This window comes from Lissotriton helveticus, chromosome 8 (assembly GCF_964261635.1).
Source record: "Lissotriton helveticus chromosome 8, aLisHel1.1, whole genome shotgun sequence".
NCBI lineage: Eukaryota > Metazoa > Chordata > Amphibia > Caudata > Salamandridae > Lissotriton > Lissotriton helveticus.
The window spans coordinates 367,606,402-367,624,224 of NC_136069.1; positions in this window are offsets into that span (position 1 = coordinate 367,606,402).

The window sequence follows — 17,823 nt, forward strand, 5'->3', positions numbered from 1 at the left end:
GTTCTGTGTCTGGGAAGAGACAGCGGTGTGCATCATCGGGTTGAGAGCTGCGCGAGGCAGGGCGCGACCAGATCTGTGCCTTAATGGGAAATGCAACTCATCGAATCCGACTCGCATCAGTTCTTTTATTTTATTTATCTGCTCTGACTGTTTTTTAAATGTGTTTTTCTTCAGAGTTTGTAGAAACAATTGGGTCTAGTTAAGCCGTCCACCTAGCCATCCATTCATCCAGTCCTTCCCTTGACCCTGTTAACAGTGATGTCTTAGTTGACATAAACTCATGCTTTCTGTACTATTTTTTATTATGTTTTAACATTAGAGTTCTAACGTTCTGGTAGTTTCCTCCTGCTTTTATTCAATCTTTCTATTCATGAGACAATACAAAGTACGCCTGTGATTTGACCTCTCCATCATCAGTTACTTGTTGGCTGAAATCGAACAATTAGATAGCTGAGCCCTTCAGTTTCTCTGTTGTAAAAGGGGTTCAGGTGTGACGTTTGGTCCACTGTTCACCTGCCTGCATTTTGACTATTTCCATGTAGCCTTACAGCCCATGCCTCTCCTGCAAGATCTGACACAATGTATGAGCACACGCACGAGACTACCACTGTTGCCACCGAAAATAAATCTGTTAAACAGTAGGGTATCCTTGAAGGCTCCTATGTTTTCTGGAATAATGTGAATATCATTTTTCTCTCACATGTATTAAACTCCGGATCTCAACTAAAGGCCTGATTTTGACTTTGCTGGTCAGAGTTGTCTGCCAGCCCAGTGGACATCTCTTGCATTTACAGGAATCGCTGTCACGGAGGTTCCCGTCAATGCATTGAAAGTGCACTGTGCATGATGGTGCCGCACTGCATACTTTCATTTTCCCAGTGGCTTAACGAAACTTGAGTGTGCCCCCCTGCAAAGTACATTGAGGGGGACCCCCCATTCTCCTTGTCAGTATGAGAGCTCTCAGGCCAGCAACCCGCCATACTGCATGGTCTCACCACTGCCATAAAAAAGGATTCTGGTGTCTCTATTGATCACATCCGCCCTTTCATTGGACGATTTACATATATCAGTATATACCGCTGCTGCACCCTGCAGCAAAGTTACATAACATTGCCTACAGCCAGCCCACTAAACACATCCTCCTTCTTGATGTCCCACCTTCAAGCGAAGCCTGCTCAGGAAACCCCCTCCAAACAAAGACCACTGCCTTCGTGCCTGCTACTAGCGCGTCCATTAACTCTACTCTCACCCCTAAGAAACCCTCAGTTATGCTTTTACGCCCACCTTTAAAACCACCCTTCAGATGTCACTGTGAACCAGTGACTGCCGCCCACTGCTCCCCTGTCCACCACCGACAGAAAGACTGATGGCCGGTCCCCATCTAACCACTGCCTACCAGTAAAGACAGAGCCTTTCAGCTGCTGCCCTCCCCAATGCCACTGTAGTAGTTTAAAACATGTTAAACAATCTCTTCAACTGACCACTCCAAACCAGTTCTTGCTGCTAGCCTCTACGGCATCAAAGCAGTTCCTGCTACTTTTCATCCTCTGCATGATGCACACAATGATATTAAATCTACAAACGGTCTTAGAAGTGTGGAAGTTAATACCTAGATGTAGGATGATTTTTGGCATGTCAGCCAGACACTTGTTCTTCCCTGAATGCGCACAAAATGCAACAATACAATTTAGCTTAACAAATTGTTCAGAAAGTACTGGAAGGTAAAGAAACAGCCCATATAATTTTAAAAAGAAAAATAGACAAACGTCCACTTTATACCCCATGACATAAAAGCCTTAGCGTACACAGCTTGTCCAAATCCACGTCACCTAATTCAGCCCTGCCAAGTACCATGCATCTGGCGTTAGATTAACGCATTTCAGTGTGGTGATCCGCATCACCACACTGAAATGCAGAATCACGCATTACAGGCATCGCGCCTCCTCGGGTACCAGTGCTGCTAATCAATGCTGGTGTAGTATTTTTTGCATGTGGCCGACGTCTGTTTTCTGGTGCTTCCCTGTCTCCTAAATGCGATTCGGTAAATTTCATTATGCAGTACAGCTGCCCGTGTGGTAGTCCTGTAATGAATGTCGCATTTCTATGCCCACAACATTTTGCCGTATTTCCGTAGTATGTCCATAAAGCTAGATCTTGTGAGGATTTGTTGCAGGCGTGCGCCATGCACTGGCAGCCCTACGATGTCAGCCGTTTCAAGTGCGACATATGCAAGGACTGGTTCCTGACGGGAACGAGGGGCTTCAGAAGGGCACCGGAGCTCCGGAGTGGGTGATATGACCTCCTCCTCCCTGCAGGGAGTGATGTGCAAAAACGGCTGCTCTGCATGGAGGAGCCGGGATCTAAGATTCCAACACGATGACACCACAGCTCTGAAGTGCCCAATTTCATTGCTGTTTTGTTGTTGGGGGAACAGAAATAACGATGAGTAAGTATTAAAGGAATAACATGCGGGAGTCTGTTTCCAGGCTGATTCCTACTTGTTTTGCTTGAAACGTTCACATGGAAAGGAATAGCTACTTTAAGCAGCAGACACACCGGAATGAAAAACAAAAACGTTAATTCCAAAGGTCCCGTAACTCCTGTGACCTAGGTGTATTGGTAACTCCTACCTGTGTCAGAGCATTGATTTTGTCAGATGCAAGATAGATATATAGCTGCACTGATTAGGGGTGTTACATTGAGTAATTCCTAAATGAGTGACAACGGTTTCTGAAAGTGTTACTGTACTCAGGTGACATTGTATTGATACCGCACAATACACTCTCGGAGTGCATAGACATAACCTCCCCTCCCCTTACTGCCAAGAATTATTGCTCCTCAGAGGGTTAGCGCCTCCAGTCATCTCTCGTAGTTCCACCTGTTACTGTGGTCAGTCACCTCGCAGCCATCCAACGCCTGTTGGCTCTCCCGCGGTCCTCAATGCTCCTCTTTTGACTAGAGTCCATCGAGAGGCATGCTCTAACAGTCTACTATATTGCCTCATCCAGCCTCTCAAATTGGGGCCTATGTCTGCTGGTCACAGGCCCGTGAGGTCCAATTGACAGGCACACAGAAAAGGCCTCAGGTCCCCTTCCGTCCAGCAGGTGTCGTATTGATGCACCTACAGACCTTGCTCCACAGATGAGCTGATTGCGCCGAGGAACTAGGTGCCTACCATGGCACAGGGAGCTGTGGCCTAACTCTAGTCTGAGAGCATCAGAGACACCACTGCTCATACTGCTTCAGGCTCGGATCTCCCCTCCTCCCACTCCTGGCTAAATTGACTAAACACTTCAGCCCAGGGAAGTCTAGACCACATAGTCCTAAAACATGTTAGATCCCAGTTGCACCCTACCTCAGACAGAAGATCACTGAGGAGGCACTACAGGATAGGTCACTAGGTCTTATTGTGATTTTAGCATCCCAGAAACGGACTGATTGCTCATAGATAAAAGCAGCTCTTTTTGGAAGGTTTAATCTGACCACAGATTAGCATTTAAAACATTTTTTGCAGCATTTCTACGCAGAGTAACCAGACAATATGGGATGTCTGATTGGACCTTGAATGAACTGCCTCTTTTAAAGTGCTGGAGTAAGTGTAACCTGGCGCAGGCAAACCTCAGATTTCTGCAGAGAACATCCTATGTATTTATTTTGTAGTTACATTAACATGTAGCTGATGGAAACCTGCTTGGCGCTTGCAAGTTTGCAAAAATACCTGGCAGGCTGGCCACCATGAGGGTGCAGAGGAATACACCTCAAGTAGAGCACATTTTCACACTGAGTCACTCATAGATGCCAAGGTTACAGATTGGTAAGTGTGACGTTTTCATAATTTAACTGTAATAATGAGTGACATTCACACAGTCTGACTCTGCTCAGTTTTCAGCAGTCTGCTGTCAGTGCACTTTAGTTCAGTGACTTTCTTAGAGTTTCTAGTTGGTCAAATGGGCGTAATTTCTAATATTTTTATGTTTCCCTCCTCTTCATTGCTTGATTTTGCTCACGAGAAAGTGTCACTCAAAGTTGTTGAAATGTCACACATAATTACACTGAAATTATGAAAAATGTCACATCACAAACTGAAACCTTGGCAGCTATGATAATTCTACCACACACAGCACATTTGAACATCTCATAATTCCATGCCACACAATTCAACTATAAATAATTTAACCCTACAACATTCCATACCACTTAATTACAATCCTAAAAATTAAAAAACACATATTCCCACTTCACTCCTTACCACATAATTCCACATCACATAATAACATTCCACACAACTTAATACCACTCCAAACAACATAATTACACTCCACACAACACAATTCAACTACACATAATTTCACTTCAACATATATAATTATACTTCACACAACATATTTACACTCCATTCCAAAACAAATAATTACCCTCCACAAAATACAACTCTGCAACATGCTGCATAATTCCAATCCGCACAATTATACACCACACAATTCCACAATTCATCCCCACACAATTCATCACACAGCATAGTTACACTCCACATAATACTACTCAGATCACATAGTTTACCTCCACATAATTATGCTCTACTCCATATTGCATAAATACTCTCCACATAAATCCAGTCTATGCCACGTAGCAACATTCCACATAACTACACTTCACACCATGCCTCATAATACCACTGAACATCATTTTCACTCAACAACGCACACTTCCACGTTACACAAATTCAACTCTCCACATTTCCATTCCACACCACATAATTCAACAACAAACTACATAATTCAAACCAACAACACAATTACACAACATAACACATACATCCAATCTACACCACAAAATTCCACATCATGCTACAATATTTAACGGCACACCACATAAGTAAACTCCACTACATCCCACTCCACAAAACAAAATACCATTCCAGATAATCCCACTCCAAGACACACAAGCCCACTCCATGACACACAATCCCACTCCACATAATTCCAGTACACTCAATACCACACAATTACTATCCCCACAATTACACTGCACACCATGCCACATTATTTCACTACACAGATCCAATCCACACAACACAATTCCACAACTAACAATTCCAATTCAAACTATATATGACTTGCATATATGCAAATGCATATATTGCTAAACCATATAATGCAAATGCTTGTTTACCTTCCAATGCGTCCCAGCAGATCTTGTTCCTGGCGCTGCAATCCTTCTCCTGCCCCAGTCAGCTCTGTGCTGCCTCGTCCGAAGCTTCTCAGAGGATGTGCCCTGTGGTGAATGCTGTCTCTGAAGGCCCCCGACCCCATCCTTTTTCCGGGCCTGGCTCCTGGCTCTGACTGAAGAGAAACAATATAACTTGTTACTTTGTTTCTCTTCAGTCTTGGGTCAGCCTGAGGAGCTCAGTGCAGGCTGCATACTGCATACTGCAGCTGCTTTAGAGCAAGCCTCTCTCTCAAAGCTCTCTACAGATGAGCTGAGGGGGCCCCCTTCACATACTGAAGACTACGGGGTGTTTGTTACGCCCCTGCATTTACCCAAAGTGAGATTTTGTTTTTGAAAAAAAAAACGACTCCCCCTAGCCATGGGAGTTTTCTCTGGGGTGGGGGAAGGGCCTTTAAAAGTTTTTACTTTTACATACCGCTATGTTTAGGGTGGCGGTTTTTAAAAGTAAAAACTAGCCTTGTGTCTCCTCCTCTAAATCAGGCAGGTGGACACCTGGCCAAACCTCAGACAGCCCTTACTCTGTCAGAAAGATATGTCGGTGGCAGAGACCAAGTGGTCTTCGCCATCTACATATTGAGGGCCCGTCTATCTGTAAATCCGGCAGACGGACCTTCAGTTTGGCAGAGAGGGTACTCCGATGCCTTTGCAACAAGTACCCTCTCTGCCATATTCTAAATCGGGCCCCAAATTCAGATATCGAAGGACATTTTACACTGTTGTTTGCAGGTTTGTCAATGCCTCAGTCTATCGAGGGAATCCTTATCAAAGTTAGCATCCAGCACAATATGAATGCCCTCTCCGATTATAAATGCTTTGATTCACTAATCAAATATTAGAGAAAATCATCAAAATCTTTTGACCCGTCATAGTTGGAGACATACATGGAAGCCGTCGGAAATCAGTCAACTTCCACGTCTATCACTCCTTGATCAATGTTAATTTTTGAGCCATGTATAATCACAATGAAGGCCTTCCTAGACTTAGATAATTTGACGTTTCTGCTTCCTGAGTGTAAAGATGATCACACAGTGAATGAAAGTTTAAAAAATGCAAGGTGTACAGAATACAAACAGCAATAGGACAGCAATGATTTTGACACAGTTTATAATATTTAAAACATGGAAATTCAGACTCCATATCAGTCCATTAACATTGTGATCCAATTGCAGAAATAGCTGTTAGCCTTTCGACCTGTGGCAGTTTGAGGGTCTTCATCAAGATAATGCAATTCAGAGACCTAGAAAACAAGTGCTTCTTGCACCTGGCATAAACGAATGAGCATCCAGAGGACCCTGCAGTGTGTTTTTGTTCCAGGCCTCGCAACACCTTCTGACAAACCTGTAGAGAAGCTTATACTTCTTCCCATTTTTGTGCCACTTGTGTACCCCTCCATGTGTTATGTGTGTCCCCTCCAGTGCTGAATTTGTAAAAAAAAAAAAAAAAAGTGCTGAGCCCTCCGCAGAGGCCACTGCAGCTTGCATCACCCATTGCCCCTTCCAGCCATGCCAGTGACAGCACCAATACAACTACTAAACCCTCTCACTCCTAGAAAAAGTACCATTCAGACTATTCCAGGCCCCCAAAACTATGATAATGGCTTAAGCTATAAGTATTAGTCTGTTCGAATGTTTATCTAATTAATAAACAACTGATCTTAATGGTGTGTCACACCATTAATTTCCAAAAATTATATGCTTGATTTCCCTAAAGTAACCTCTAGTAAGATGAACAGCAGAACCGTCCCATTACCAGGGAAAAAGTGTGCAATGCATGTCCAAAATTAGTCTCCTGTCAGAATAGACATATTCAAAAATGTATACTGATTATTATCATGTATAGATTATTCTTGAATTTTAAGTGCTCTATTATTTCTACTTTGAAGCTATATTTCATTGTTTATTCGTAGATGACTTTGAAAGGTGTTTCATTGAATGTTAAAGGTTTGTGTTCTCCTACAAAACAACAACAGGTACTTTCTCACCTATCTAATTCAAAATGTGATATAGCATTTTTTTTGTCAAAGTTGTTTTTATTAATAGTTTGCAACACGAAAAGACAAAGAGGAGAGAAAAAAAAAAAAGACAGGAAATATGCGACAGTTCCGCACAACTTCCCACGCAGGGGGCTTATATATATTCAGGCAAGAGAGATGGCGAGAGTCAAAGGTAAGCATAGAGTTCTGGGTCAAGGGAGACCAAAGCAGCTGGGAAGCAAACGAGCTGTAGTCTAAGCCATGGAGGCGGGAACCGAACTCCGTTGGAGCCCAGAACTGAGGTGGGCGACGCCGCAGTGCCAAATTAGCTTTGGATAATTTTGGAAAGACTCACTTTCCCTTTTTAAAAAAACAGCACTCACCCCTGTCCTTATAGCACCTCAAACCCTGGTCCTCACGCAGCGATTGGCAGCTGCTGCGACCGGACACAGGGACGGCCGACATCTTGGGGTGGAAGAAGGGCAGCGCTCCAGTCTTGCGACGCCCCCACCCTCCTCTACCTGTATATGAAGACCAACAGTCCCCGTCCACGCAGCGGGCGGGCGCTGCGGGTGGGCGCAGCGGGCGCGCCAAAGGAAAGCCCGTCCGTGCCCGTCCGCGCTAAGTTCGCGCCAGGCGCAGGAAGTGCTGGTCCACCTCACCCTGCCCGATCATACCAGGTGAGCGAGCTTATGAGCTTTAATACGCTCACAGGCTGTCCCTGTAGGATTGATATGGACACAATTAAGGGTCCTTTTTCATGTCGCCTTTGTCATTGGCGCTCACTCTGGGCCCCAGTTAAGACTCAAAACCTACCCACAACACTAGGGCCAGCCACTCTCATTTTAAAGGGGGGGCTGATAAATGCTCGCTCCATGGGCTGCCATAGTCAAGATATTAATGATCTTATCGTAAACACACAGTTAGACTGTCTCTTCATAACTGAGACATGGCTAACAGAGAACAGCAACCCGGACTTAGCAGTTGCTCTCCCACCTGGTTATACTATCTTTCGACAAGATAGACCGAAGGGGAAGGGAGGAGGAGTAGCTGTGGGGCTCAAAAGCCATATAAAATGTCACACCTTTACTTTAGCTCCTCTTAAGGGTGTCGAAGGACTGGGCTTTTCCATCAAGCTACATGAGTCCTCCTCTTTCTCAGGTGGCTTGATTTATCGCCCACCAGGCAGTGCCGTAAAGTTCTTAGATTCACTTAGTGATTCTTTGGGACAATTTCTACTTCGTTACCCACACTTTACACTTCTGGGTGATTTTAATTTACAATTAGAATCTACATCTGACACGCATGCTCTGAATTTCCTCCAAACTTTGGAGATCTTCAACATTCAACAAACAGTGACACAACCCACCCACCAAGCAGGTCATACCCTTGACGGAATATGTACTAACTTTCCCCTTCTGGAAACTCAAAATCCTGTCCCCCAAATTTGGTCAGACCACTGCTTGATCCCCTTTTACATTAAACTTCCATGGTCCCAACAAATAGCTAAACTCACCTATAATCCAGTGAACCAGGTCAACTGGACACGAGTAGAAGCCAATTTTAAGACCAACCCCATTGTCGATGCACTTATCCCGAATATGTCTGGAGATGCCGTCCAGGGCTCCAAATGTTTTCACACTTGGATGCGACAGGAGATCAGGGACAGGCTACCTACAAACCATCCCCAGGGAAAAGGGAAAAACAGGAAGATAAATGCTCCTTGGTTTACATCTGAGTTAGCAAAAATACATCTTCTATGTAAGAAAAAAGAACGCAGCTGGCGTAAAACTTATGACCTTATAGACAGAAGTTTATACACTCAGCAGAGAAAAATCTACCTCAATGCCATTAAATTAGCTAAGAAGAACTTCTCTGTCAATGCCATCAGCACAGCCAAGCAAAAACAAAAAACGGTCTTTTCTATTGTCAAATCATTTACTCATCCAAGAGCTCTCCAACCGGAAATCCCACCTTCCTCAGATTTCTGCAACCGGATTGCGGACTTCTGTGAGGAAAAAATTACATCAATACAAAAGGACTTCCAACTTCCACGTCAAGCCCTGTTCCCTATTCCTCCGCCCTGTGGAGAGAATTTGTCAAGCTGCCTTAGAACCTTCACACCGGTCACACTCCTTCAGACTCGGGAGGCAATTTTGACATGTAAATCAGGTGCCCCTTCCGATTCTTGCCCCCCTCGAATTCTTCATCAACTAATTGAGGTGGTCAATCCCATCATTAATGAGATTGTTAATGCTTCCTTGAGCTCAGGCGTTGTGCCCCGCGAATGGAAGCATGCAATCGTGAAACCCCTCATGAAAAAATTAAACAAATCTCACACAGATCTCACAAATCTACGCCCAATCTCACTTCTCCCTGTCTTAGGCAAGATAACTGAACAAATGGTCCACAAAGAATTAAAAAATTATGTTGAAGCTCATCATATCCTTCACCCCCAGTAATCGGGTTTCCGTTCACATCACTCCACGGAAACTGCTTTGTTAGAACTTACCGATTCAATAAAACTATTACAGGATGGAGGGAAGAAAGCCGTCTTGATTTTATTAGACCTCACGGCGGCTTTCGATACCATCTCCCATTCCATACTGATAGATAGACTGAGGGATATAGGAATCACAGATGTAGCATTAGACTGGATAATTTCCTTCTTGGCAGATAGATCCCAAACCATCTCCCTGGGCCCTCTTCTTTCTAAAGAGAAAAATGTACACTCTGGAGTCCCTCAGGGCTCAATATTAAGCCCATTATTGTTCAACATCTATATGGTCCCCCTCATCTCTTTAATAGAGTCATACGGCATTTTAGTGACATCATATGCCGATGACACTCAGCTCATTGTCCCCTTGGAAAATGATTCTACAGATGCTGAGCAAAACCTTAAAAAGTGTCTAAGAGATGTCTTCCACTGGATGGACCTAAACCACCTTAAATGCAACACCAATAAGACAGAAATTCTCCCTATGGGTAAAAATCCCGAATTCTGTCCTAGTAAATGGTGGCCTGAGGACACCCCTGCACCCCCCCCAAGCTGTGGCATCAGCAAGGAATTTGGGCGTTCTATTTGACGCTGAATTATCCTTTGATCAGCATGTCAGGAATGTTGCAGGAAGTTGCTTCAACATAATTAAATCACTGAAAAAGTTCTTTGACTTCTTACCTATAGATTCAAGAAAGGCAGTGGCAGTGGCCCTAATCCTCGCACGTCTTGACTATTGTAATGGTCTGATGGCAGGTGTCAAAAGGAAAGCCACCCTTAAAAAGCTCCAAGGCGTACAGCACGCAGCGGCCAGACTTGTTCTTAAGCTACCCAGGAGGTCCTCAGCTTCGGCCGCCTTGAAAGCCCTTCATTGGTTGCCACTCCCCTGTTTAAAATTCTAACTATAAATTTTCGTGCATATAACGGCACTGGTCCACTTTATCTCATCAGAAAATTTCCCCATTACAATCCCTTAAGGACCCTGAGATCCTCAAATCAAGACCTGATTAAGTTGCCGAAATTTAAATACAAAACGAAAGGAGGCAAGTCTTTGTCCTTCCTATCTGCCAAAGCCTGGAATTCAATTCCCAACAATCTCAGATCCCTAACGCAAGAAAATCACTTCAGAAAGCATCTTAAAACATAGATCTACTCCCTCCCTGATGATTATGTAATGACCTTCATCTAACCTTCTATTTTTCAACTTCTGTACACTGTTTTTCTTTCAGCGCCAGGATGCTCCTTTTGGAGCGATAGTTGCGCTTTAGAAATACCAAATACCAAAATACCAAGATAGGCAGACCTCTCCCCAAGTTGTCCATCTCTCCGCTTTCACATTGTAGCTGGTGTACCAAAAACTAGAAAATCAAAATCCCCTACCCACCCCTAAACCCACCCCCCTCCCCAGTGGTGGCAGCCAGATCGAATTCACACATTCATCCGAGTGGATTAATTCATACTTGGAATAAGTGAAGAGTTCGTATCGTGGGGTGGCATACTGCAGACGGCAAGCCCTTGGAAAGAAAGCGGACCAGGGGGCCCCAGCGGAAAGTGAAATTTTTTAAATCGCCCCGGAAGATATCAGCCATGCGCTCCATACTTAGCAACTTCCACAATCTCGCATGCCATAAGGAAAGCGCTGGGGCGTCTGTTTTCTTCCAAGCTGCTGCAAGGGTCAATTTGGCCGCTCCCAAGCAGAGCCAGAGTATCTTTTTGTCGGCCTTAGTTTGGTGCTCAAGATTCGGGTCCCGGAGGCCCAACAGGACATAGGCCAACGAGTCCGAGACCGGGTAACCCAGTATTCCCTTGATATGAGACAGAATCTCTGCCCAATAGGGACGGATGACAGGGCAGTCCCACCAGATGTGGCGGAAATCTCCCAGTAGGCCGCAGACCCTCCAGCATCTATCCGAGGTATTCGGGAATATCTTTCGTAACTTTGCTGGATACAGATACCAGTCCATCATCGTCTTAAGGTGGGCCTCTCTACGCTCTATCGAATGGTTGTGTTTCGTTATGTCATGCCACAGATGGGACCATTCCTCATCCGAGATGTTGCGATCTAGATGTTCCTCCCAGAGGCCCATGTATCGTGGTCTAGGGAAAATAGCGGTAAAGAGAAGAAGTCCGTAAATGAAAGATATGACCCCCGCATGGTAGAGGTCTTAGAAAGGAAGGCTTCAAAGGGGGTAAGTGGCCTGGTGGCCGCTTCTCTAACCGAGGGCGACAGAGCCCAATGTAACAACTGGGTGTGGCGGAATTTCTCTGACCGTTGGACCGCATAGTCGCGCATACAGTTGTCAAAGGTGAGGGGAGCGGAGCCATGAAACAGATGTGTCAGGACGTGACAGCCCCCGGCTCTCCAGGCATCAAAGGGACCTTCTCATGTAGCAGGGGGAAAGGCTGGATTAAAGTGTATCGGTGTAAAGGGGGATGGGAATGTCGTTCAATGCTCATCACCAGAGATCGAGTCCCAGACCTTCAGGGTGGTGGCTGTGGGTGTACTGATGTATGCGTTCCTCGGTCTATCTCCCCTGGGCTTCCACACTAGGTCCCATATCGACCTCCCAGACAAACTCCTGTCCATATGTAGCCAATGTTTCTCGGCTATAGGCTGGGAACACTCCACCAGGACTCGCAGTTGCGCCGCCTTGTAGTATAGGTGCATGTTGGGGAGACCCACCCCTCCCTCCTCGGGCACCGGAGGGTAGCAAAGGAGAATCGCACACGACCACCCTGCCAGATGAAACGGAGCATCAGAGATTTAATGCGGCGGAAGAAGTCTCCTTCTTGAGCAATAGGTAATGCTTGGAAAAGATATAGAAGCTTGGGGAGCAAGGACATCTTGAGTGCGTGAATGCGCCCCAGCCAGGATATAAACATAGGCTTCCATCGTGCCAGCTCGTCCTGGACCTTCGCTAGGAGGGGGGGGAAATTGGCAGAATAGAGCTTCCCTATAGTGGGGGTCAAATGGATCCCCAAATACAAATGGAGGAAGAGGACCATGGTAAGGGTGAAAGCGGCCGGAGGCAGTCCACCTCAGCCAATGGGACCGTGAGGTTAAGAATGTTGGATTTGCTATAGTTGACCTTGAAACCTGCCACCCCCTCAAAGCGTGACAGGACGTCCTGGACGTGGGGAAGAGAGTGAGCCGGGTTAGAAAGAGAGAGCAGGATGTCGTCCGCGAAGAGGGAGATCTTATGCTGCTCCCCCGTGAAGGGCAATCCCCATATCTCCGGATTCTCCCTCACGGCTAGCGCCAAGGGCTCTATGCTCAGGGCGAAAAGTAGGGGAGAAAGAGGGCAACCCTGCCTAGTTCCCCGCGAGTGTGGAAAGAACGCCGATAAGTGACCATTAACTGCGACTCTAGACCGGGGGTTGCTATAGTTCGCTTTCAACATGGATAGGAATCTGGCTGAGAAGCCAAATGCCTCTAAGGTTTGGAATAGGAAGCACCAGTCGACTCGGTCAAAGGCCTTCTCGGCGTCCAGACACACCAGGACCGCCGGGATCCTAAACCTGTTGGCTTTCTCAATGAGGTGGATCACTCTCCTGGTGTTATCGTGAGTCTGACGACCTATAATGAAGCCAGATTGGTCCGGGTGGATGAGGGCCGGTATCAAGTCCTGAAGCCTATTCGCGATAATGGAAGAATACAACTTGGCGTCTATGTTAAGCAGGGCTATAGGTCTATACGAAGCGCATCGGGAAGGGTCCTTCCCAGATTTAGGGATGACCGATATCACGGCTTCTGCCATGGAGCCCGAAGTCACTCCCTGCTCTCCCATGCTATTAAATAGTCGTACCATGAAGTCACTCACCTCCGAGGCGAAGGTTTGGTAAAAGAGGGCGGTGAAGCCGTCTGGTCCAGGCGCCTTATGGGGCTTCAGCGCTCTAATGGCTTCCACCACTTCCTCTCTGGTGAAAGGGGCCGTGAGTAGCTCGTTTCACTCTGCGGAAACCTGGGGGAGCGGGCGCAACCCCAGGTAAGCCTTTTGTTCCTCGGGGTCAAGAGTGTCCGCCGAGTATAGAGCAGCGTAGAAGTCACCGAAGAGGCCAGCTTTGGCTTCGGCCTGGTGTGTCAAGGAGCCTGTCGGATCTCGAATACTCCCTATATATTCCTTCTCCCTCTTGTCCCTGAGTTGGCGGGCCAAATGTTTCCCCACCTTATTCCCTTGGGAATAGGAGAGGCGCCTCAGTTTCAGTAAGATGAATTCTGCTCTGTTATTATAATGAGCTCTGAGTTTGCCCCTAACCGCCGTCAGCGGTTGTAATGTTGTTCTTGAGGGGTTTTGCTTATGGGCCAACTCAAGCTCGGAGAGTTCCTTCTCTAGGGCTTCCCTCTCAGCCCGCCTTTGTCTATTGAGGGCAGAGTTGAGAGTTATACAGGTGCCCCGTATGGTTGCCTTAAAGGCGTCCCACACATTAAAAATTGAGGTGTCATCCTCGAGGTTGAATTCAAAGAAATCGCGTATGGCCTTACGCAGTTCCTTACAGGATTGTTCGTCTCGAGTCAGTGAGGATGGGAAATACCATTTGCGTTGGGTGTTTGTACCCGGCGTCAAATTTAGGCAAACCGCAAGTAGGCTGTGATCTGAGACAGATAGGGGGAATATTTTGCCCTCACAGAGGTCCCCTCTTAGCGACTGACTTAAAAAAATATGATCTAGCTGAGAGTAAGAGTGATGGACATGCGAGAAGATGGTATAGTCCCTAGAGTGGGGGTGAAGAGCGCGCCACCCGTCTATAAGTCCCAGGTCCTCCATGGTGCGTTGTGTGTCCTCGGAGAAGAGGCCTGCATCGGATCTCTGGTGGTGTGAGCTATCTAGGTCTTTATCCCATACTAAGTTAAAGTCTCCCATAACAACCAGGGCACCCTCAACAAATTCCTCCACCTCACGCAGGAGATCCTGAAGGAACCTGTTCTGACCCACATTGGGGGCATATAGGACCAGGAACGTACTCGCCCTGCCAAGGAGCCCACCCTTGACCATGAGCCATTGTCCCTCCCTATCACTACGCACTCCCATAGGCTGGAAGTGGAGAGTCGAGCGAAACAAAAGTGCCACTCCTCTAAGTTTCGTGGAAGCCGAGGATCTATAAATAAGGGGGAATTGCTTGTTTTGAGGCGGGTTTCGTCTTTCCGGGCTAGATGGGTTTCCTGAAGACCCACCACATCTAAACGGTGATCAAGCACATATTTCCACACTTTCTGGCGTTTCTGGGGGGAGTTCAGTCCCTTCACATTACACGTTCCCAAGGTGATAGGCATTGGATATTTAACACCTCCCCCCGCACAATCAGCAGTATTAACCTGGCAGGACCCCGCCTTCCAACTCGTCTCACCTGGTCCCCTCCAACACCCCTTCGTAAGTGAATGATACATAGGAAAGAACATTCCCCGAAAGGCTCCATTTCTTGCAATAGAGGCACAGTAATCCCAGCCCACCCCCAGCACCCCCAGTGCATCGTACCAAAACCTGGCTCTCCACATTGAATCATGCATCCACACCCCTCTGACACCACCACTGCCCTCCCTCCCCCCTCCCCCCTTCCCCTTCCCCACGCCAGTCTTTAGAAAACCCAAGGTGAGAAAGGTAAGATGAAATACAACATTGAAAAGGCCCTCGAAAGGGGCAACGGGACATGACCGTAAGGGTCAGGGTGTGTGAGTCCAGGCCTCTCTCCCCCAGAGTCCAGGACCGGGGTGTCTCTCCAGAGAGAGCATAAACCACTCACGGTACCTGAGTAAGGGGCCTCATGCCGCTGACGAGGTGTCCGTGGGTGCTGCTTCTGTTACCAGGGCCACTGATGCAACCGCCGCTCCCCTCTCATGCAAGCAAGCCGAAGGGTCCGGTCCCTCCGATGTCGCAGATCGGCCCACTCTCTGCCAGGGCGGGGAGCATGATTGTCGTCTCGCCGGGGAGGCTCCGTCCCTGGGGGTCGTAGATGTGTCATCCAGGCCCAGGAGATCCCGGGCAGCCGACAGCGACCTGATCTGGACTAGTCTGTTGTACCATCGAAAGATGAGGCGCAAAGGGTGGCCCCAGGAGTAGGCCACATTGTGTTCTCGTAAGAACGAGGTTACTGGACGGAAGTCTCGCCGCTTCTGCAAAGTGGAGGCCGCCAGGTCTTGAAACAGCTGAGGGAGATGCCCTCGAAATTGCAGGGGGTTAATTCCTCTCGCTTTCCTGAGTGTGCGTTCCTTTAGTTGGAAGTCATGGACGCAAACTAGAATGTCAGGGGGAGGCGACCTCGCCCCCCGCGGCAAACCAACCCGGTGCACTCTGTCCATACGGATTTCCTTAAGATCTTCCTCCGCCAGGATTTCGAGGAAGAGGGCCTCCACATAGCTTTGCAGGTCTCCTCCTTCCCCCTCCCAGGGCACCGCCCGGATTCTAATGTTGTTGCTGCGGGACCTGTTCTCCAAGTCCTCGGCATGGGCCTGAAGGTCCAAATTCTGTTCTATAAGTCTAAGCACATCCTGCTGGAGTTGGTGCACGTCTCCCGCCAGTCCCAGGTCGTGCTCCTCTAGGGTCGCCACCCATTCTCCAATGCCGTCTACATCTCTCCTCACGTCTCGCAAATCTGATGCCAGCTGAGAGCGGAGTTCGGAGATGTCCTCCTTGATGGCTGAGAAGAGCTCGAGCATTAAGGCGTTGGTAGCGGAAGCATTGCCGTCACCCTGCGGGGGTGACTTGCTAGAGCCAGGGGGCGACGCCGGCTGCGAGCCTTTCCCGACTCCATCCTTCCCAGGCTTGTCCTTACGGTTTCTGGACGCCATGCTGGTGGCCCCCGGGCGCCAAACCGGATAGGGGAGGCAAGTCAAGAGCTTCCCTGCAATGGATCTCCTTGAGGTCACGAGGCAGGCCCCGGAGGGTGCTCCCCCTCCGCGACTGTTTCTCTCTCATGTTCCGGCAACCGGATGTCGCGGCAGCGGACCCCCAGATAAGACCGTTCTCGGGCCCCCAGAGAGTTAGGCCTTGTCCGCCTTGGGAGTACTCACGGCCCAGGGAACAAACAGCTTCCAATCAGGATGCAGCCAATGCAGCCAGTTGTTCCAGTCCAAGTGTTCAGGTAGGGGCGGAGGCTTCAACCGGCGCGGCAGCGGGGGAATCTGTAGGTCAGGGGGGGCAGGCATAGCTGTAGCCGTTGAGTAGAAGTATCCTCATCTGGCAGGGAATCGTGCCCCGGCCGCTCCCTCACACCCTCTGGGGCTTACTTATCTTCGAAGGGGGTCCCACCAGTGTACAGGTCGAGCAGGTAGGACTGCGATCTCTTCTGGTGCCAACGAATCCCCTGGGCGGCACCAGTCCCCAGACCGCTCCCTCTCGAGGCTCCACCGCAGTGCGCCGTCACGCAGGCCCAGCGGGCTTCAGGGGGCCATGTAGCGCTTCTCCCCTACCACGCAGACCCCTCTGTGCAGTTGCTGTGCAGATCGGCGGCAAGGGGAGAGGCCTCCGCTCACAACCGGGTGAAGGGCGCTCAGCAAATCAGTGTCCCCTATCTAGAGTGCCCCTGTCACCGCTCCCTGGCACCGAAGCGCGGGATCTTGCCTGTAGGCCTCACGGGGCCGCTGCTCGCCCTTCAGGTTCTCTTTGGGCCTGCCCCAGAGGCCAAGGTGAGCCGGGGTCGGGACCCCGGGCGCAGGCGGATGTTCCCTCGTCCGCAGGCCACTCTTCGGCAGCGCGTATGAAGTTGAGGCCTAGCTGGCCCCAAAAGCACCGGCCCTCTCCTGGCTCCCTGGTCGCTCCGTCGCCCACAGGGTCCCCGATTCGCTGGGTGCAGGGGCGGTCCCAACGTCTCCAGGTCTCTCACCAGCGGGCGATCGCAGATGGGGCCCGCCTAGGCCCGGAAGCCCCGTCGCTCTCCCGGTCCTGTGGCCGGTCTGCAGCCACACCGCCTGGGTGTCCGCTCTCCGTCACAGCGCCCCACCGGCACTCGAGGGACCCGTCGCCGCGTTCTCCAGCAGCACCGCCTTGTGCACCTCGGACACCAGTTAGATCGCCTCCGTCGGTAGGGGCCAAGGGGGCTACGGCCACCCCACTTCGCTCCCCTCTGGTTCCGGAGCCTCACCGCTCACAGGTTGCATTGGGCCCCGCGCGCGCTCTCCGCACGTCCGGCC